The sequence below is a fragment of the Lissotriton helveticus genome, chromosome 10 (assembly GCF_964261635.1).
Source record: "Lissotriton helveticus chromosome 10, aLisHel1.1, whole genome shotgun sequence".
NCBI lineage: Eukaryota > Metazoa > Chordata > Amphibia > Caudata > Salamandridae > Lissotriton > Lissotriton helveticus.
The window spans coordinates 1157152370-1157167655 of NC_136071.1; the positions used below are offsets into that span (position 1 = coordinate 1157152370).

The following is a 15286-nucleotide window of genomic DNA, read 5'->3' on the forward strand; positions in this document are numbered from 1 at the left end:
AACCCGTCCGATACTAAACCTGATGGACAGAACCAAAGTCACGTTCTCTTATTGGGAACCCACCTGATTCTAAACACGACGGACTGGTCCAAAGTTACGTTCTCTTATTGGGAACCCGTCCAGTACTAAACCTGATGGACAGAACCAAAGTCACGTTCTCTTATTGGGAACCCACCTGATTCTGAACCTGATGGGCAGGTCCAAAGTCACTTTCTCTTATTGGGAACCAACCTGATTCTAAACAAGACGGGCAGGTCCAAAGTCACTTTCTCCTATTGGGAACCCACCTGATTCTAAACCCAACAGACTGGTCCAAAGTCACATTCTCTTATTGGGAACCCGTCCGATACTAAACCTGATGGACAGAACCAAAGTCACGTTCTCTTATTGGCACCCTGCCCAATACTAAACCTGACGACAGGTCCAAAGTCACGTTCCATGAACTGGAGTCAGTCTGGGTCTTACTAAACCTGACAGACAGATCCAACGTTCTCTGGCTGAGACCCTGCCTGGTACTAAACCTGACGGACAGGTCTAAAGTCATCTACTCTGAGCATGAGCTAGTCTGTACTAATCTTGACAGAATAATCCAATGTTATGTTCTTCGAATGGATGCGTGTTTTGTCTGAATACAGCTGACAGCCTCACGGCGTCTCCTGGAGCTTATTTGATTCTGAATCCATGGCGCTGCCCTACATTTTCATCCATATATATGTTCTCTAAATGGGATCAGATATGCCCTGAAGTGCCCAACGCCTTCCGCAATGGTCCCAGGATAGCAGCTGAACTTGTTCCAAGACTCCATGAAGCCTCAAAGACATGGTCTCCGTGAACATGAGCCACTCTTGTCCCTAACATGCCCGATGGCCTGATAGCCGTAGTCTCAAAGTTGTCACTGGACTTGTTCTTATACAGCCTGATGACATCAGAGGCGCCCTCGCTGAATGGTAGCTACTCTTGTCCTAAACTTGACGGATGGACTTAGTGCCATGTGCCTAGAATGAAGCACAACTTGTCACCCTCTTCGCGCAGTGCTCTGAATGAGGCGGCTTTTTTCACAAAGGGAACTGGTCTTGTATTTGATCTTATACAGACCACATGTCCTTCTTTGATCTCAGAAATAGGATTAATCCGTTTCTAATGCAAGACAGCCCTTACTTTGTTTCTCACTTGTTAGGCCAAACTCATGGCAATAGAGGGGTGAAATCAGTTATACTTTCCATCATGAGTTATGAAAATTATTATGTACTGCAGAGTTATTTTAAATTGCCCTTTAGCTTGTTGTCATGTTAAGGATGGAGCCTACAAGACTGGGAGTAGCTGAGTTCTGAGTGTGCCTTACTTTGAAGATACATCAGAATGCACCAGGCATTGTGAGCTGGGATGTAGGGCCAAATTGTCTCCATGCCTGGAGAAGGGAGCACAATGTGGCTGGTCACTCCTCTGAAATGTCCTAAAATGCAGGAAAATTCACATGAAAAAATATTGAACAAAATGTAAAAAAAAAAAAAGACCTGGAGGAAGGAGAAGATAATACAAGAATCTGAATGAAAGTTGAAAATACAGTTCACCTTTCCAATATATTACGCTTTATATTCCACCTAAATCCTGTAATGCTTATGTAATGCACAGGGTGAGGCTTTTTCTCGTAAACTCAAGCAAAGGCGTACAGAAGAACATTAGGCCGAATTGTTGTACATGACCAGAGGACTTTTAAAAGCTTTTTTTATAAGTATCTTTTTGATATTCCCCTACAGAAGATCTGTAAAAAAAAGTCTCCCTTTATGTGGTACAAATATGATACATTTGTTTTGCAAAATACATCACAATACATATGCATAATCCACAGACCAGTTGACTTACTGACAAAACCATTGCAACCCACATTGTGGAAGAGGTGTGGCGCCGCGGCCAGGGCGACTGACTCCGGAATCTGGGGATCAGGGATCGATCCCCGGCTCCGGCGGCAGGTTAGCCCAGCACCATGCGACTCTGGGCAATAGCTTGCTTAATCTTCCCGACGGCCCCCAGCGCCTAGAGACCCTTACGGGTGATTGTGCGCTTTACAAATGTGGACTTTACATCACGGCGCTCCTACCGGGTACCGTACAGCGGTGATATTGATGGATCTTGTGTAAGTGAGACAAAGATGAATTATAAGAATAGAATATTGCCCCTCCGATGACACTGACATTTTGAATCAGGAGTATGGATTTGTGATAACATCTTGTGAACCTGAGCCCAACAGTCTCCATTGACATAGTCCACCACCATCTTTTCTGATTTTCTACCATTTTGTGTGCACCTGTTCTGTATAGCCTCATCTTGCTGGGTTCAAGGTGCATCTTTGTGCTGGGCTGGTCGAGTTATCCAGACATCATCCATACATTCATACATTGCCACAGTGAGATACCTACTCACGTCTTTATGCCGTGCTCTCGCTGGATACATGCCCCTGTATGCAAAAAGAACAATTGATGCCCCTATACCCTGTTCATTATTGAGTTATAATGTTACACACGAGTGGCACCAAAGAAGCTTACATTACTGGCAAGGATTCTCACACTTAGCCAAGTTCAGATCTTGGTTTTATTTATTTATTTTAAATATATTTTATTTTTGCATGGTTATGTATTGCGGATATTACCCAAAGGTGCTATGCTGCTATACAAGAGAAATTGTTTGTTACACAGTACAATTACAACTATAAATAATTACAAAGGTTGAGAATTGAACAGGGTTGATCATTACATAAAATAGAATATACCAGAGGTACAAGGGGATTGAGGTAGTGTCGTTGTCTGTGCCAAGAGTTGATTACAGTGTCTTAGTTAAAACATCTTTGGAGGAGAGGGCTTTGAGGTCTGTTCTGAAAGTCGCGGGAGGTGGTTATGTACAGTTTTTGAGATACTAAATCCCGGATTCTGGTTGCACTGCCCGAGAAGGATTGTGCCATCAGACCTTCCTCTCTGAAGGACGATCGTTCAAACCGAATTGTTCAGTGTTTAGTGATGGTCTAGAGCTGCCTGATAACTTGAGTTTGTCCGTCCATTAATGGGGCGTGAAAGTGTGCAGAGCTTTATGGGTAAAGCAGGTAGTTTTGTAAATAGTCCTAGCGTCGATTGGCAGCCATCAGAGTGATCAGCATGGGTATATTGTGAAGGCTCCTTTCGGCCCTATAGAAGAACCGCGCTGCTGGGTGTAGGCTCGATGTCCTGGAGGTGAGGTTGGATTTGCGGAGACCAGTCGAGAGAAAGTTACAGAAGTCTAAGATTCAAGGGGCTTACCTAGCTTCATAAAGGACCTTGTTGAGCCATGGTTTTTGCTTTCGAGTGTTTGCAGCGTTGAGTGCTTCAGAGGGACATTCAAAGCTGTGGGCGGTCACGTCACTCACATTCGTAGTGGGCTGATGGAGGGTTGTCTTCTGAGCTGTGTTGCTAAGGGTATTGATGGCTATGTTTCTGGTATTGAAAAATCAGGTAGTTGCTCTTTTTGGTTGTTTCACTATCACGGTGTGAGTGAGTCGCAGGGTAAAGGGAATAAGCGAGTGATCGGTCCACTATATCAGGGATTGGTTAATTCACTCTACGAGCGTGTCACCTTTGGAGATTGTAGGTTCTAGAAGGGAGCCTTTAATGCGTGTTGGCTTCAGGTTATGTCAGATCAGATCACTGCTGTGGAGACTGAGAGTGGAGACAGAGTGGGTCACTGCAGAGTCTTCTGTGGTGCCCCAGTGAAGATCGAAATATCACAGAACGATCACGTTGTCGCTTCAGGTAGTGTGATCAGTCGTTGCATCAGTGCGTTCCTCGACCAAGGCCAGGTTGGGGCAGCTTCTGCTTGAGTTACGTCTGCCCACGTGGTCGCAGTTTATATGTACAGCTTCAGTCCTACTTTCCAAGATGCTACAAAGATATCGTGTTGATATAGAAATCAAAAGTATTGTCAAATAGAAGAGCAGTAAAATAGGTAACAAGATGAAAACTAAGCACAATGAGAGCTCCAGCCTGAGATGGGGCTATTATTGGGTAGAAAGAGTGGAGGAAAGACCAGAATGTGGAGACAGAGAAGACTTTTCAAGATTAAGAAAGAGCCGGGCTACGGTATGGTAGGGAGATCCAATGACCATAAGGCCCTGTGCACGTCAGACGTGCAATAGTTGGTAACGGAGAAATGTGGCATTTTTAAAACACTAGAAAGTGAGGGATTTTCCACAAACTGTACATGACTTAAAGCTCACCACCCGAGTATCTCTTGATTAAGGGCTAAGGGGTCTACATTGTGAAGCAGATACCGTTAAATGTGTAGTTTTATTTATGGTGGGTTGTACCCTGTGGGAAACGACCTTTACAACGCGGTCGTTACACTTCGATACATTTACATCGCGGTTATTACAACGCAAGTCGTTGCAACGACTTGCGCTGGATGGCGCTATACACTAAGGAATAGTATGATTTACTATTTAAACACCTTCCCTACGTTACTTAGGCTGGAGTTAGAATAGTAAATCATACTATTCCTAAGTCCAGCGCCCTTCAGCCCAAGTTGTTGTAATAACTGCGATGTAACGTACAGCGATGTAAATCATCGCGTTGTAACGTCACATATTCGTACCCTGCTGGATCACCTATGTCTGAAAGCGCAGAAACAGGAGTATTGTTGCAGCTTTGTACTGATTCAGAGTTTGGTGCTGCTTGTGAAGGTTACACAAATGCCCTATTAAACATCCGAGTTGTATCTGTTTCGTGCATTCCCTGTAGCAGGCTGTTGGTAAATGGAAGGCCATTCCCCAAGAATACCATTCCTTTCAAAGAGTTATTTATTTATTTTAGTGTTTTATAGAGCACGAACTTGACCCGTGAGGGTATCAGAGCGCTTTGCATAGTATACAGAGGTGAACAAACAAAAAGTCTAAAGTGCAGAAATATACAAAAATGTACAAAAAGGATCGGCGAGGGGCAGGGGTGCTTGGAACATAGGGGAAAAGAGGGGGATACAAGTGTATGGTTACAGTCATAATTAGAATCAGTAAAAACAAAAGCCGCACATATTCTCGGCGGGGAGAATTGGTGATCTGAAGAAGAAGCGATAGTCTTAGATTCGTCAGGCACATTGTGGTGGTTGAGGGCAGGCCTTAGACGAGGAATTTACCCATGAGGTTATGCTTGGATTTTGGGGCAACAGCAAGTGTTTATCTTGGGAAGTATGTTTTTTACCTGCAAGCAATGTCTTTTTTTACCACCGGTCTCATCTGTCGGCCTTATTCTACCTGCGGTGTTAGTTACCTGCGGCTAGTGGTCATTGTAGTCATGTGAGAATGGACCTTAGGGACTTATGGTTGAAGCGAATGGAGCTTCATGGCTGTATATTCTATTTCTGTGTTTATTTATAACCCTTGCATTACAATGTTTTCTGCTAACAATTGGAGTCATAGTTATGCAGCCCCACCTCTACTCATCACAGAACAGGTTCCTTAATCCTCCGGACCACACCTTCTTCTCACAAGTGCCAAATGAGGACAAGGGAGGTGAGAATGCAGTGCCCTGTAACAGTATCCGTAAACGCTGAAAACAGACTCATGGAGACTGTGACAACAGCCCACATGTCCACCTTATCCTGAAGAAGTGTGCCTTAGCAGAAGATGGCAGGTGAGACAAAACTAACATCCAAGCCTTAAAAAACAGCTTAGGGAAGCCCGGATACACTGGGGCGTAGCCCGCGCGTCAGCTTTGGGCTGTACCCATAATGGATGTTAGTCATCATTACCTTGGTGAGTTTGTACTCATTTCAGAGTTGGCACTCGTCCAAGTTCTCGTCAGTCCCCTGGAGCGCAGGAATATGCTTGTGGTTCTAGTTTTGCTGCGTTCGCCTTCTTTTTCTCAACTCGTAAGTACACGCCACGTCTCCTAACTGGAGATGCTGTTTTAATATATTCGATTTTGTGATACTTAGTCGTATCTGTCACAATTCTCTAATGCTACTGGACACTAAGGCTTGTGCACTTCTTTTCCAGTTTTTCTTGTGTTCTCATCTTGATGCTTGTTTTGTTGTGTATATCTTAGCGTGGAAGGGCCTGTGGGCGTTAGCAATGCATGGCGGGACAGCTGTGTTTTTGTGGGGGATTGTCTGCAAAACAGCGACAGGTGGTAGAACTAAGCGCCACCCTTCCTTTTTCTTTAAAGGTGTATTTAGAATAACTACTCCATATGTAACCTGTGCTGCCGCTACTGTCTATCGTATAGTGAGAGTGTACACTGTTGCATACACCTTTACCTTAAGTAGAAGCACCCTACCGTAACTGCCTCAAAACTATGCCGCAAACGCTTCCTCCTACCCACTACGCACTGTTGACAGATATCTGTGCTTACCCCATGCATCTGTAGCTACCCCATATGTAACTTGTGCAACTGCTACTGTTTATCATATACTTATTGGTGGAGTGTTAATTGATATTTCTGCCTACCCGTGTAATTGTATTTACCCCATATGTAACTTGTGTAGTCTACTACCTTGTCATCCATGTAAAGTGCTCCAATACCTTCGGGTCGAGTTTGCGCAATACAAAACTCTGTAAATAAGTGCTTTCTCTAGGTATTTTTCCAATATGGCACTAGATTTGCAAGGTCTTTAACCCCTTGCGTGCTCACGTCGGCCGTTGGCCGACGGGAGCACTACCTCGCTAGTGCTGCCGTCAGCCAACGGCCGACGGAGCCCCGCCCACCTTATAGAATGCCCGCACCGCGGTGGAAAAACCGCCGCGGTTAAGGCGTTAAATCCTTGTATCGTTAACCATTATCATGGAAGGATAGCCTGATGCCCTACCACATTGATCACATTGGAATAGTCTACTTAAATAACTGAACCCACTTCTAGAAAGAGCAGATACTCAAACCCTAAAGATCATGAGAATTTTAATAGGGTCACCCAGAAGGTGGTCATTAAGCGGGTTGTGTGGCAGTCTAGTGGTGTGTCTGCTTACGTGTTCTTGATGATGGGACTCTTGCTTGTATTTGTATTTTGTCCATTGTACGGGGGCTGCCCCCTCGGTACCCAAGCAGCTGCTTCTTCTGCATAGGAGTCTTTGGTTCAGGTGCAGGTGGAGGCAAATGGCTGTAGTGTTGTCCATGTTGCCTGTTTGTTTGCATCCACAGTCGTCGTGGCAGTAGCAACAATCTAGTTTTTCCTCGTTGGCTTAGATTTCAATTTTCTGGGGTCTTTAGAAGCGAGATGATTCCTGAGACCAACACTTCTCTTTTAATTGGGTGACCTAAGGGTGTAAGATTGCATCTGCCTTTAATGAACTGAGTCCTAGAAATAATGTCCATTGCCAAGTCCAAACCTAAGTCCAGAAGGACCTCAACTGAGCAACCAGAAAATGATTTGAGTCACCAAGGCTCATGGTTTTCTTGTAGCTTCTCCGAGCACAAGATTTTCATCGTAAAAAATGGCGGGAACAAGGCTCAAGCTACCAGTATTAATATAATTCAAGGTAAAACTATGGACAAATACATAAATATTTGCTAACTCCAAGAAGTGTGATAGGCTGCAGCTGCCAAGAATTGGATCTTATTTGTTTGCTGAAACAAGATCGGATTAAGAGTGTTATATAAAGTGCAGCGATACTGTTAAATGTTAACCACAATCAAAATAAATAATAAAAGTAAACAACCAGGACTTGTAGGAACCCACAAGACCTGGTCTGCGGACTGTGCATCCGGTGTATCCTCGGATTGTCTGAAGACACTTGCCAAAACCTTGGCATGGTCTGCAGCTCTGGGTCAAGAACTTTATTTTTGGAATCCCTACAAAAAATCTCTTCTTTGTGAACCTGGAAAGACGCACTTTTTTGCTGGAAATGCCGATGCCCAATGGAGGACTTCTCACCCTGTTCATTGACTAATTGTAGATCAATGTATGTAGGTGATTTGTAGGATGACGCGTGTTCATGTTGCAGTGAGACACCTCCAGGGTGCAGCAGTGAGACTTGGCTGCAAACACCCCTGTAGACACGTTAGAGGAATACATCGGACGGCGGTGCGATGGCACCACTTAGTCCAAGTCTTTGTGGGAGAGGAAGGTTTTCAGCATCTTCCTGAGCATTGAGTGGCCATTTTGAGATCTCAAGTCCGGATTCGCTTTGTTCTCGGCATCCCTTTGCCGTGGAGTAGGAAGCCTGAGAGGATAAAAGTCTACATTGCAAGTGTCCAGCAATGTTGCTGTAGGTGAGAAAGATGTTACATCCGTGATATTTGTTCAAGAGTAAAGAGATGGAAAGAAATTGTCGTTGATGAAGGTGGGCAAAGCAGGGCACTTGGTGGGAGCGCGGGCAGAGCAAGCGTGGGATGGCGAGACTGAAGGACGTGGGAGAGGGGGGAGGTTAGTGGATGGCAAGGGTAGGGTTGACAAAGTACATATGCCTTTCTCATAGAGTCATACTAGTTACCAGTTACTCTTATAAAAGCAGGGGTTACTGGGGCAGGTAAAGTTTGAGGAGGTGGCTTTTCCATAGACGTTGAATGGAGAAGAGAGATTTTGAAGATCTGGAATCTGTAGGCAAGCAGTCCCAGAGGTTGGGTCTGCTCCTGAGAAGGACTGCCTCAGCGCGTGAGAGTTTCGGAATAAAGGTGTTTCCAGGAGAAGCTTTTCTTGACTTCTTCAGGACCACGAACAACCAGATATATTCAGGAAGGCTGGATAAGTGGGATGGGACTTTTGCATGGATTGCTTTGGAAGCTAAGCATCCAGCTTAGAATGAATTCTGGCTTCAAAGGGGAGCCGGAGTACGTCGGCGAGTATCTCGGAGATGTGCTCGAATTTCTTGGTTAATGCAAGTAGCCTGGCTACTGCATGTACGACCACTCTTAGGCGAGTACCGTCAGCCTGTAAGGAATCAGCTAGGACCGTATTGCCAAAATCTAATCTCAATATTATCAAAGCAGAAGCAGACGCTTTTAGATAGGTTGGTTGCAGGGTAGGTTTCAATTTCTTCAGCGTCAGTAGTTGAAATTTGGCAACTCTGTTCATGTGTTGGCCCATGGATAGGGAAGGTTCTATTGTTATTCCTTGTAAGCAGACAGTCAGTGGGAGATTAGGGTGAAATCAGGTAGATTAAAGTGATGCAGAAGATTGGGGTTGAAAGATGTTTTTTTGATTTGTGTGAGAATAGGATGAATTCAGTCTTTTTAGGTTTTGAGAGTGAGGATATTTTTTTCCATCCAAGATAGGATGTCAACTGGTGGCTCAACATAGAGATTGAAGAGTATCGAAACCAAGACGGATCCCTGAGGCTCTCCACTAACGATAGGAGCTGGATCAGAGATGCCGATATCAATTTTTACAATCCGCATTCCTTTTGAGAGAAAAGATGCAAACCATTTAAAGACTATTCCATTAAATCTGAACCGGTGTTCAAGAACATTAACCAATCTGGAGTGGTCGATTGTGTCGAAAGCTGGTTCACGCTCGAGTAAAACAAGCAGACCGGGATCCCCTTCATCCATAACACTTTGGATATCATCTAGGTTTTTTACGGGGGCTGTTTGATTCTGTGTGCAGCTGTGAACCCAGACAAATAGGGTACTGGTATGTTTTCTTTGTGGATGAATTCGGTAAGTTTTTCAACGGTCTTGCCAAGTCAGCAATAGGTTGGAGATTGGTTTGTAGTTTTCCGGAAGGTTGGATTGGAGGTTGAGTTTTGTTGAGTCGCAGAGTTATTTTGCCACATATGAGTGCATCGGATCAGGTCCCTTGGGAGAGGAAGTTTTTGATAATTTTTCCCAGGCTACAGAGAATAAGGAAAAATTAGCTTTGGTAATGGCCGTTGGGGATAAAGTCATTTTAATAAGTGGTGAGGTTGAGGTTTTTAATAATGTTGATGAGGTCAGATTGAGAAATAGTTTTGAAAATATTCCAGGTGTTTGTTGTCTTGGCTCTGATTGTAGATTGTGAGGCCAAAAACACAGATGGCCAAACGTAAGGCGGAAATGTTGCTGGGTAAGAAGTTTTAGAGAGACTAGTTTACCCCAGTGGCGGAGCTGGAGATGGGGTTAGCTGGCGGTGATGTGTTGGAGAGCATGACATTCAAGGAGGCTCTTGAAGGGTTATGAGAGGTCTGGAGTTGTGCTGGAAGGACATTAAATTTAGCTTGTTGAATGTGTTTGTAAATTTTTCTTAGAGATATTTACTTTGTGTAGATAATTGGGACGTTGGGATATCGCCACTGTTTTTCAAGTGCAGATATATTTTTTATGTATTAATCTTCATGAGATTTATGAATGTTTATGAATATATGTGCAAGAGTTTCACATTTTATTTTTTTGTCCAGGATACAAACTTGCTAGGCAACGTTGGCTCAAACAGTTGTGTAGAAACCTGGGGTTTGTGCATTGTCAGGAGGCATATAGAGTGTTAAAATCTGATACCTCTAAGCCCATTGTATTTGCAGTCTCTCGATTTTTAAGCTCAATGTGGTGTAGGCGCTGGATTCTCTGAAAAAAATACTACCCCTGGTGAAAACTTAGTAATTGTTTCCCTCCTCTCGCCTCAGACTGTCACTGATTTAAATTCTTACTTGTTTTTTGAGAACATATATATTCCTTTTTTTATATAAAATGTGAGTAGTAATGATTAATTAGACTGTAGTTTAGAATATCAATGTCAAACAGGCCAATGCTCCACTTAATTAGTTGGTACTGGGTGGCCTCTTTTTATAATAATCTTTTAACTTTTTATTATTAGGTGTTATTTATTGTATTGTGTACTTATTTTCAAGACTTATCAATCAATCAATCAGAAATTTGTAAAGCGCACTACTTACCCGTGAGGGTCTCTAAGAGGGAGGGGGAGCTGCGCTACTGCGCGAAGAGCCAGGTCTTGAGGAGTCTTCTGAAGGTCAGCAGGTCTTGGATCTGCCGTAGGTGGGTGGCGAGGGTGTTCCAGGTCTTGGCGGCGAGGTAGGAGAAGGATCTACCGCCGGAGGTTGTTCGTTGGATGCGGGGGACGGCGGCGAGGGCGAGGCTGGCGGAGCGGAGCTAGCGGGTGGGGGTGTGGAAGCTGAGTCTGCTGTTGAGGTATGTCGGTCCAGTGTTGTGGAGTGCTTTGAGTGCGTGGGTGAGGAGCTTGAAGGTGATCCTCTTGTCGACGGGGAGCCAGAGTAGGTTTTTCAGTTGGGGGGTGATGTGGCTGCGGCGAGGGACGCTGACGATCAGTTGGGAGGAGGCATTTTGGATGTGCTGTAGTCGTCGTAGGTGTTTGGCTGGGATTCCGGCGTAGACTGCGTTGCCGTAGTCCAGTCTGCTGCTGACGAGGGCCTGTGTCACCGATCTTCTTATGGACTGAACACATGGTCATAATAAGTAATTGCCCCAGCCAAGGCGGCACCAATGTAATGTTCCATTTTTAATGGTGTTTTATTATCCAATATGTATGAATCTTATTATGTATATTTTATGGTTTTTCAAAACCGAAATAAAGATTCATGAAACGAATAGATGTGCAATATAATTAAGGGTAGGGGCAGTGGCAAAATCAAGAATGAAAACTTATGACCTGATGTTAAGGGTTGGGTCCTGAAGTGAGGCTGTTTTCCTGCCCCCACTGTCAGAAGGGTCATAATGGGAGCTGTTATCCTCGGTGTGGTCCAGCCTGCATCCTTCTCTCAGGAGCAGTGGCTGCCGGAAGTGAGTCCTCCTGTTTGACCTTTGAACTGCAGCTCACTAATTGATTCTTGATCTCCTGGGAACAGTCGTGTCTGTCTGGGATGCAGCGGTGCCAAGTCTGTGCGCTGTTGCAAATACTTTCCCTGAGTGTTTTCTGGTGCAGTAAAGATAGCTTGTTAATGTTTTAAAATGGGTTTGAATAGATCTGGTCTAGACTGTCACATTTTGCTTTACGATAACGAAGAAAGTTACCGAACAGCTTTGAGGGCGCAGGGCATGGAGTGGGAGGTGCGGTGATTACGAAGCACGTGCCAGATGTTCGCTTCTCCATATGATAAAGGTGCATTAATGCTAGGGAACTGGACCTGACAAGCGCCTAGAGCGTCTGTGCACAGCTTCCTTTGATGAGGCGCCGAGTGCGGGGGGCCAGAGGCCGCCTCTATTTTTATTGACCAATTTCAGTCCGGAGTGAGGAATATTGAAGTAATTCCATCCGGAGTACTGGTCTAACCGAGGTGAAATGCAGCGCGGTGCCGGATGCTTCTAGGCGCTACGTCCAAAGTTGTGTACAGTCTGGCACAGCAACCTCAGCGTTGCTTCCTACCCATCGGGGATTCCTCTGCGCATAGGCACTGGAAGTAGGGGTGCGGGGTGCTGCAGCACCCCCAAAATAGGCACGCCGGAGCACCGAGGGGTAAAAAAGCATTAAATCTGACTTTAAAATGTGTTTTTATCTTGTCACATTTGCTTTGCGTTCAAAGACAGAGGTCAAATGTCAGTCTAGTCTTCTGAGAAGTGCTGCTTATTCTTTTAACATGGAGATTGGTGTTTTCTTTCTCTCTCTGCAAAGTCTGAGGGTTTTCTAAGGTGAACTTTCTGGCAGTCTTACTGGTGTGAAAGGAAAGGGTGTAGGATGCCATTGTTTCGAACACACAACAGAATGTAAATACCTATAAATGAACTGTGCAAATATTTCATAATAAATAAACAGGAATGTACAAATGAAGCACTTTTTTTCTCTCTGAAGTGGGATGGAAACAAAAATGTTAATTCAATCAAAACAAATCAAAACTCTTTCCTTGGGGGTTGGAACCCAATTCCCCAACATTATTGTTTGAGAGCTGTATGGTATTATCAGAAAAACTGTGTGTCTGTGCAAATGTTGTGGTCCTTTCAGTGGAACACGTGCTGCCCCGAATGACAGTGCGCGACCACACAATGCTTTGGTAATATATTTGTGACAGTGTGCTCCAAAACAGGGGCGGCCTTAGGCATGTGCAAGCTGTGCACCTGCACAGGGCCACCAAACCCCAGGGGCCTCCACGCCAATATATATCCTTAATATAATTATCCTCTGAGGATGGATACATATTTGCTTGGTGGGACCTGGCAGGGATTTGGGGGCCTCCGGCTCTGTTCCACTTCCAAACACCCTGACCCCCCCTCTTCACTGGCCTCCGCGCACACCCCGCCCGGACCCCCTCTTCCGGGCCCCCTACCTACGCTCCCTGCCCAGACCCCCATGAGCCTAGAGCCGCCCCTGTCCAAAATGCACTACTAGCTACATACCGCACCCTCACCTCTCTCTTCTGATGAATGGGCATGGTGGATTTGCAACACTTGTTCTTTGTGTGACGCTTGGATTTTTCTCAGTGCCCTTGAACCGCAGTGATGTAACATTGATGGAAGCACCCCCACTCAGTATTGTGATACTATTTTTAGCTTGTGTTTGTCTGTGTCAGAACAGGGCAAAGAATGTATATAAATAAGTCTGACCATGCCTGGTGAATCGGTCCTCCCAGACTGCTCAGCGGAGTCCCCTGTGCACGTCAACACAAGCAAACCGAGATGCTTTTCAGCCGCAGGGGGCCTTCTCTTCCCAGAGGAGTGCGCCTTGGGTCACAAGAGCAGCACGGTCATCCTGTTGTCTGGTGGCCCAGCAGGAGCGCTGTGTCAGAGCAGCGGCAAGGGCTAAAAACAAGCATTTGCAATGCAATTGGTCTCGCCTTTGGGAACTTATATGTATTTAGCTAAGCAGCACATTAGCCTGGGTGCTGAAACATCTACTGTTCTTTAACATGGAGGGAAAGTAAGCACCAAACTGAGCGACACGCCAGGTATGGGAACACATGGAGAGAAATATTGCCTTTCAGCAGGAAATGGTATGGTCCAAAGCTTTGTTTTTAATATAAAATCATAGCCTTCGGTGGTCATATCACTGAAAATAAAAGATGTGAAAAAAATATTATTGTCTATGGGTGCTTGTTGAAGACAATTTCTATGGACTGGAATCTAGAGAATGCTAAAGTGATTCTGATATTTTACTGACCTCTGCTAGTGGTTTTCTATCAAGAAAGTTAAATAGAGGCAGTTGCCAAAAAAATAAAGTCCCTCAGCAGAAAGCAATTCTGGTGTTTTACTGACCTCTACTGGTCATTTTGTATCAAGACAGTTAAATAGAGGCAGTTGAACAAGCAGAAAGCAGTTCTGGTATTTTACTGACCTCTACTGGTCGTTTTCTATCAAGACAGTTAAATAGAGGCAGTTGAACAGAAAAAAAGGCCCAAAGTGGAAGCAGACAAGGGCTGATCTCCAGAGCCCACAAAGTACATACAAATATAAGTATATACTAAAGAAAATATGCAAGAGGTCTCTACACAAGATTGATAAAAAAACTCAAAAGACGATACTGGCGTAAACATAGAAGAAGGGCTTTCGTTGAGAACCAAGACCTTAAGGCGGGCACTCAAGAGACAGGCTGCTGATGGGATTGGCTGTGTGTAGGAAATGTATGGAAATCTTATGGCAAATGTGGTGTCTGATAAGTACTTTAGAGTCATGCCAGCATCTTCAAAATGTATGAATGTTTATCATCGGTGACCAAAGCCAATCAATCAATTCAGATTTGTAGTGTGCCATGTATCACCCCGGGGGGTATCCAGGCACTGAGGGTGAGCTGATTAGTCGAACAGACAGGTCTTCGTGGTCTCCTGAAGTCAGCGAGGGTGGTGGAGGTCTGGGGGTGGAGGGTCCGGATGGTTCCAAGATTTGGCAGCGAGGGTGAAGGAGTGGCCCCCTCCTCAGGCTTGACTGATGCGGGTGAGAGCTAGATGGCTGCGCGGAGTTGTCTGTTGAGCTGGTGGAAGGTCAGTCGGTGGTTGATGTAGTCTGGTCCTATGTTGTGTATGGCCTTGAATGCGTGGGTGAGTAGTTTGAAGTGGCATCTCTTCATGATAGGTGGCCAGCGAAGTGACACCTAAATGCGCCATCCAGGCCACTTGGAAGTCTGTTTAGTCACTAATGTGACTTTTTCAGACACATAAGAAAGAAGATGATGATATGGCCACCGTGGGGGCTTTTTTAGATACTCCATCGTGGGTTTTAATGACGAAGGTGGCAGCCTCGGATGCGGCTCGCAGCCTGGAACTTTCAGATAAGAAATAGACCTCATCTGAGAATTGGATCCATGCCTTGCTGGCTTGGCTAAACGGAAGGAGGTGGCTAATGGACTTTGTTACGTGGTGACTGTGTGACACGGTGTTTGCACATTGTGCGCTTTCGATGTTCACTGAAGTTTACATAGCACTCGTTATCAAAACCTGGAGAGAAAATGACTGTAGACAAAAGCA

General features: G+C 44.9%; 1 protein-coding gene across 5 annotated transcripts in view; it reads left to right on the forward strand.

Annotated features, from left to right (window-relative positions):
* THRB (thyroid hormone receptor beta) overlaps positions 1 to 15286 on the forward strand; it is a 597833-nt gene that overhangs the window by 140286 nt on the left and 442261 nt on the right. Inside the window, exon 1 of one of the 5 annotated variants that reach the window (XM_078663975.1) lies at positions 8120 to 8222. The exons of the other annotated variants lie outside the window; for them this stretch is intronic. The gene's annotated coding sequence lies outside the window, so the exon portion shown is untranslated. Of the gene's footprint in view, positions 1 to 8119; positions 8223 to 15286 lie in introns of those variants that run through there. 5 annotated transcript variants of the gene reach the window in all.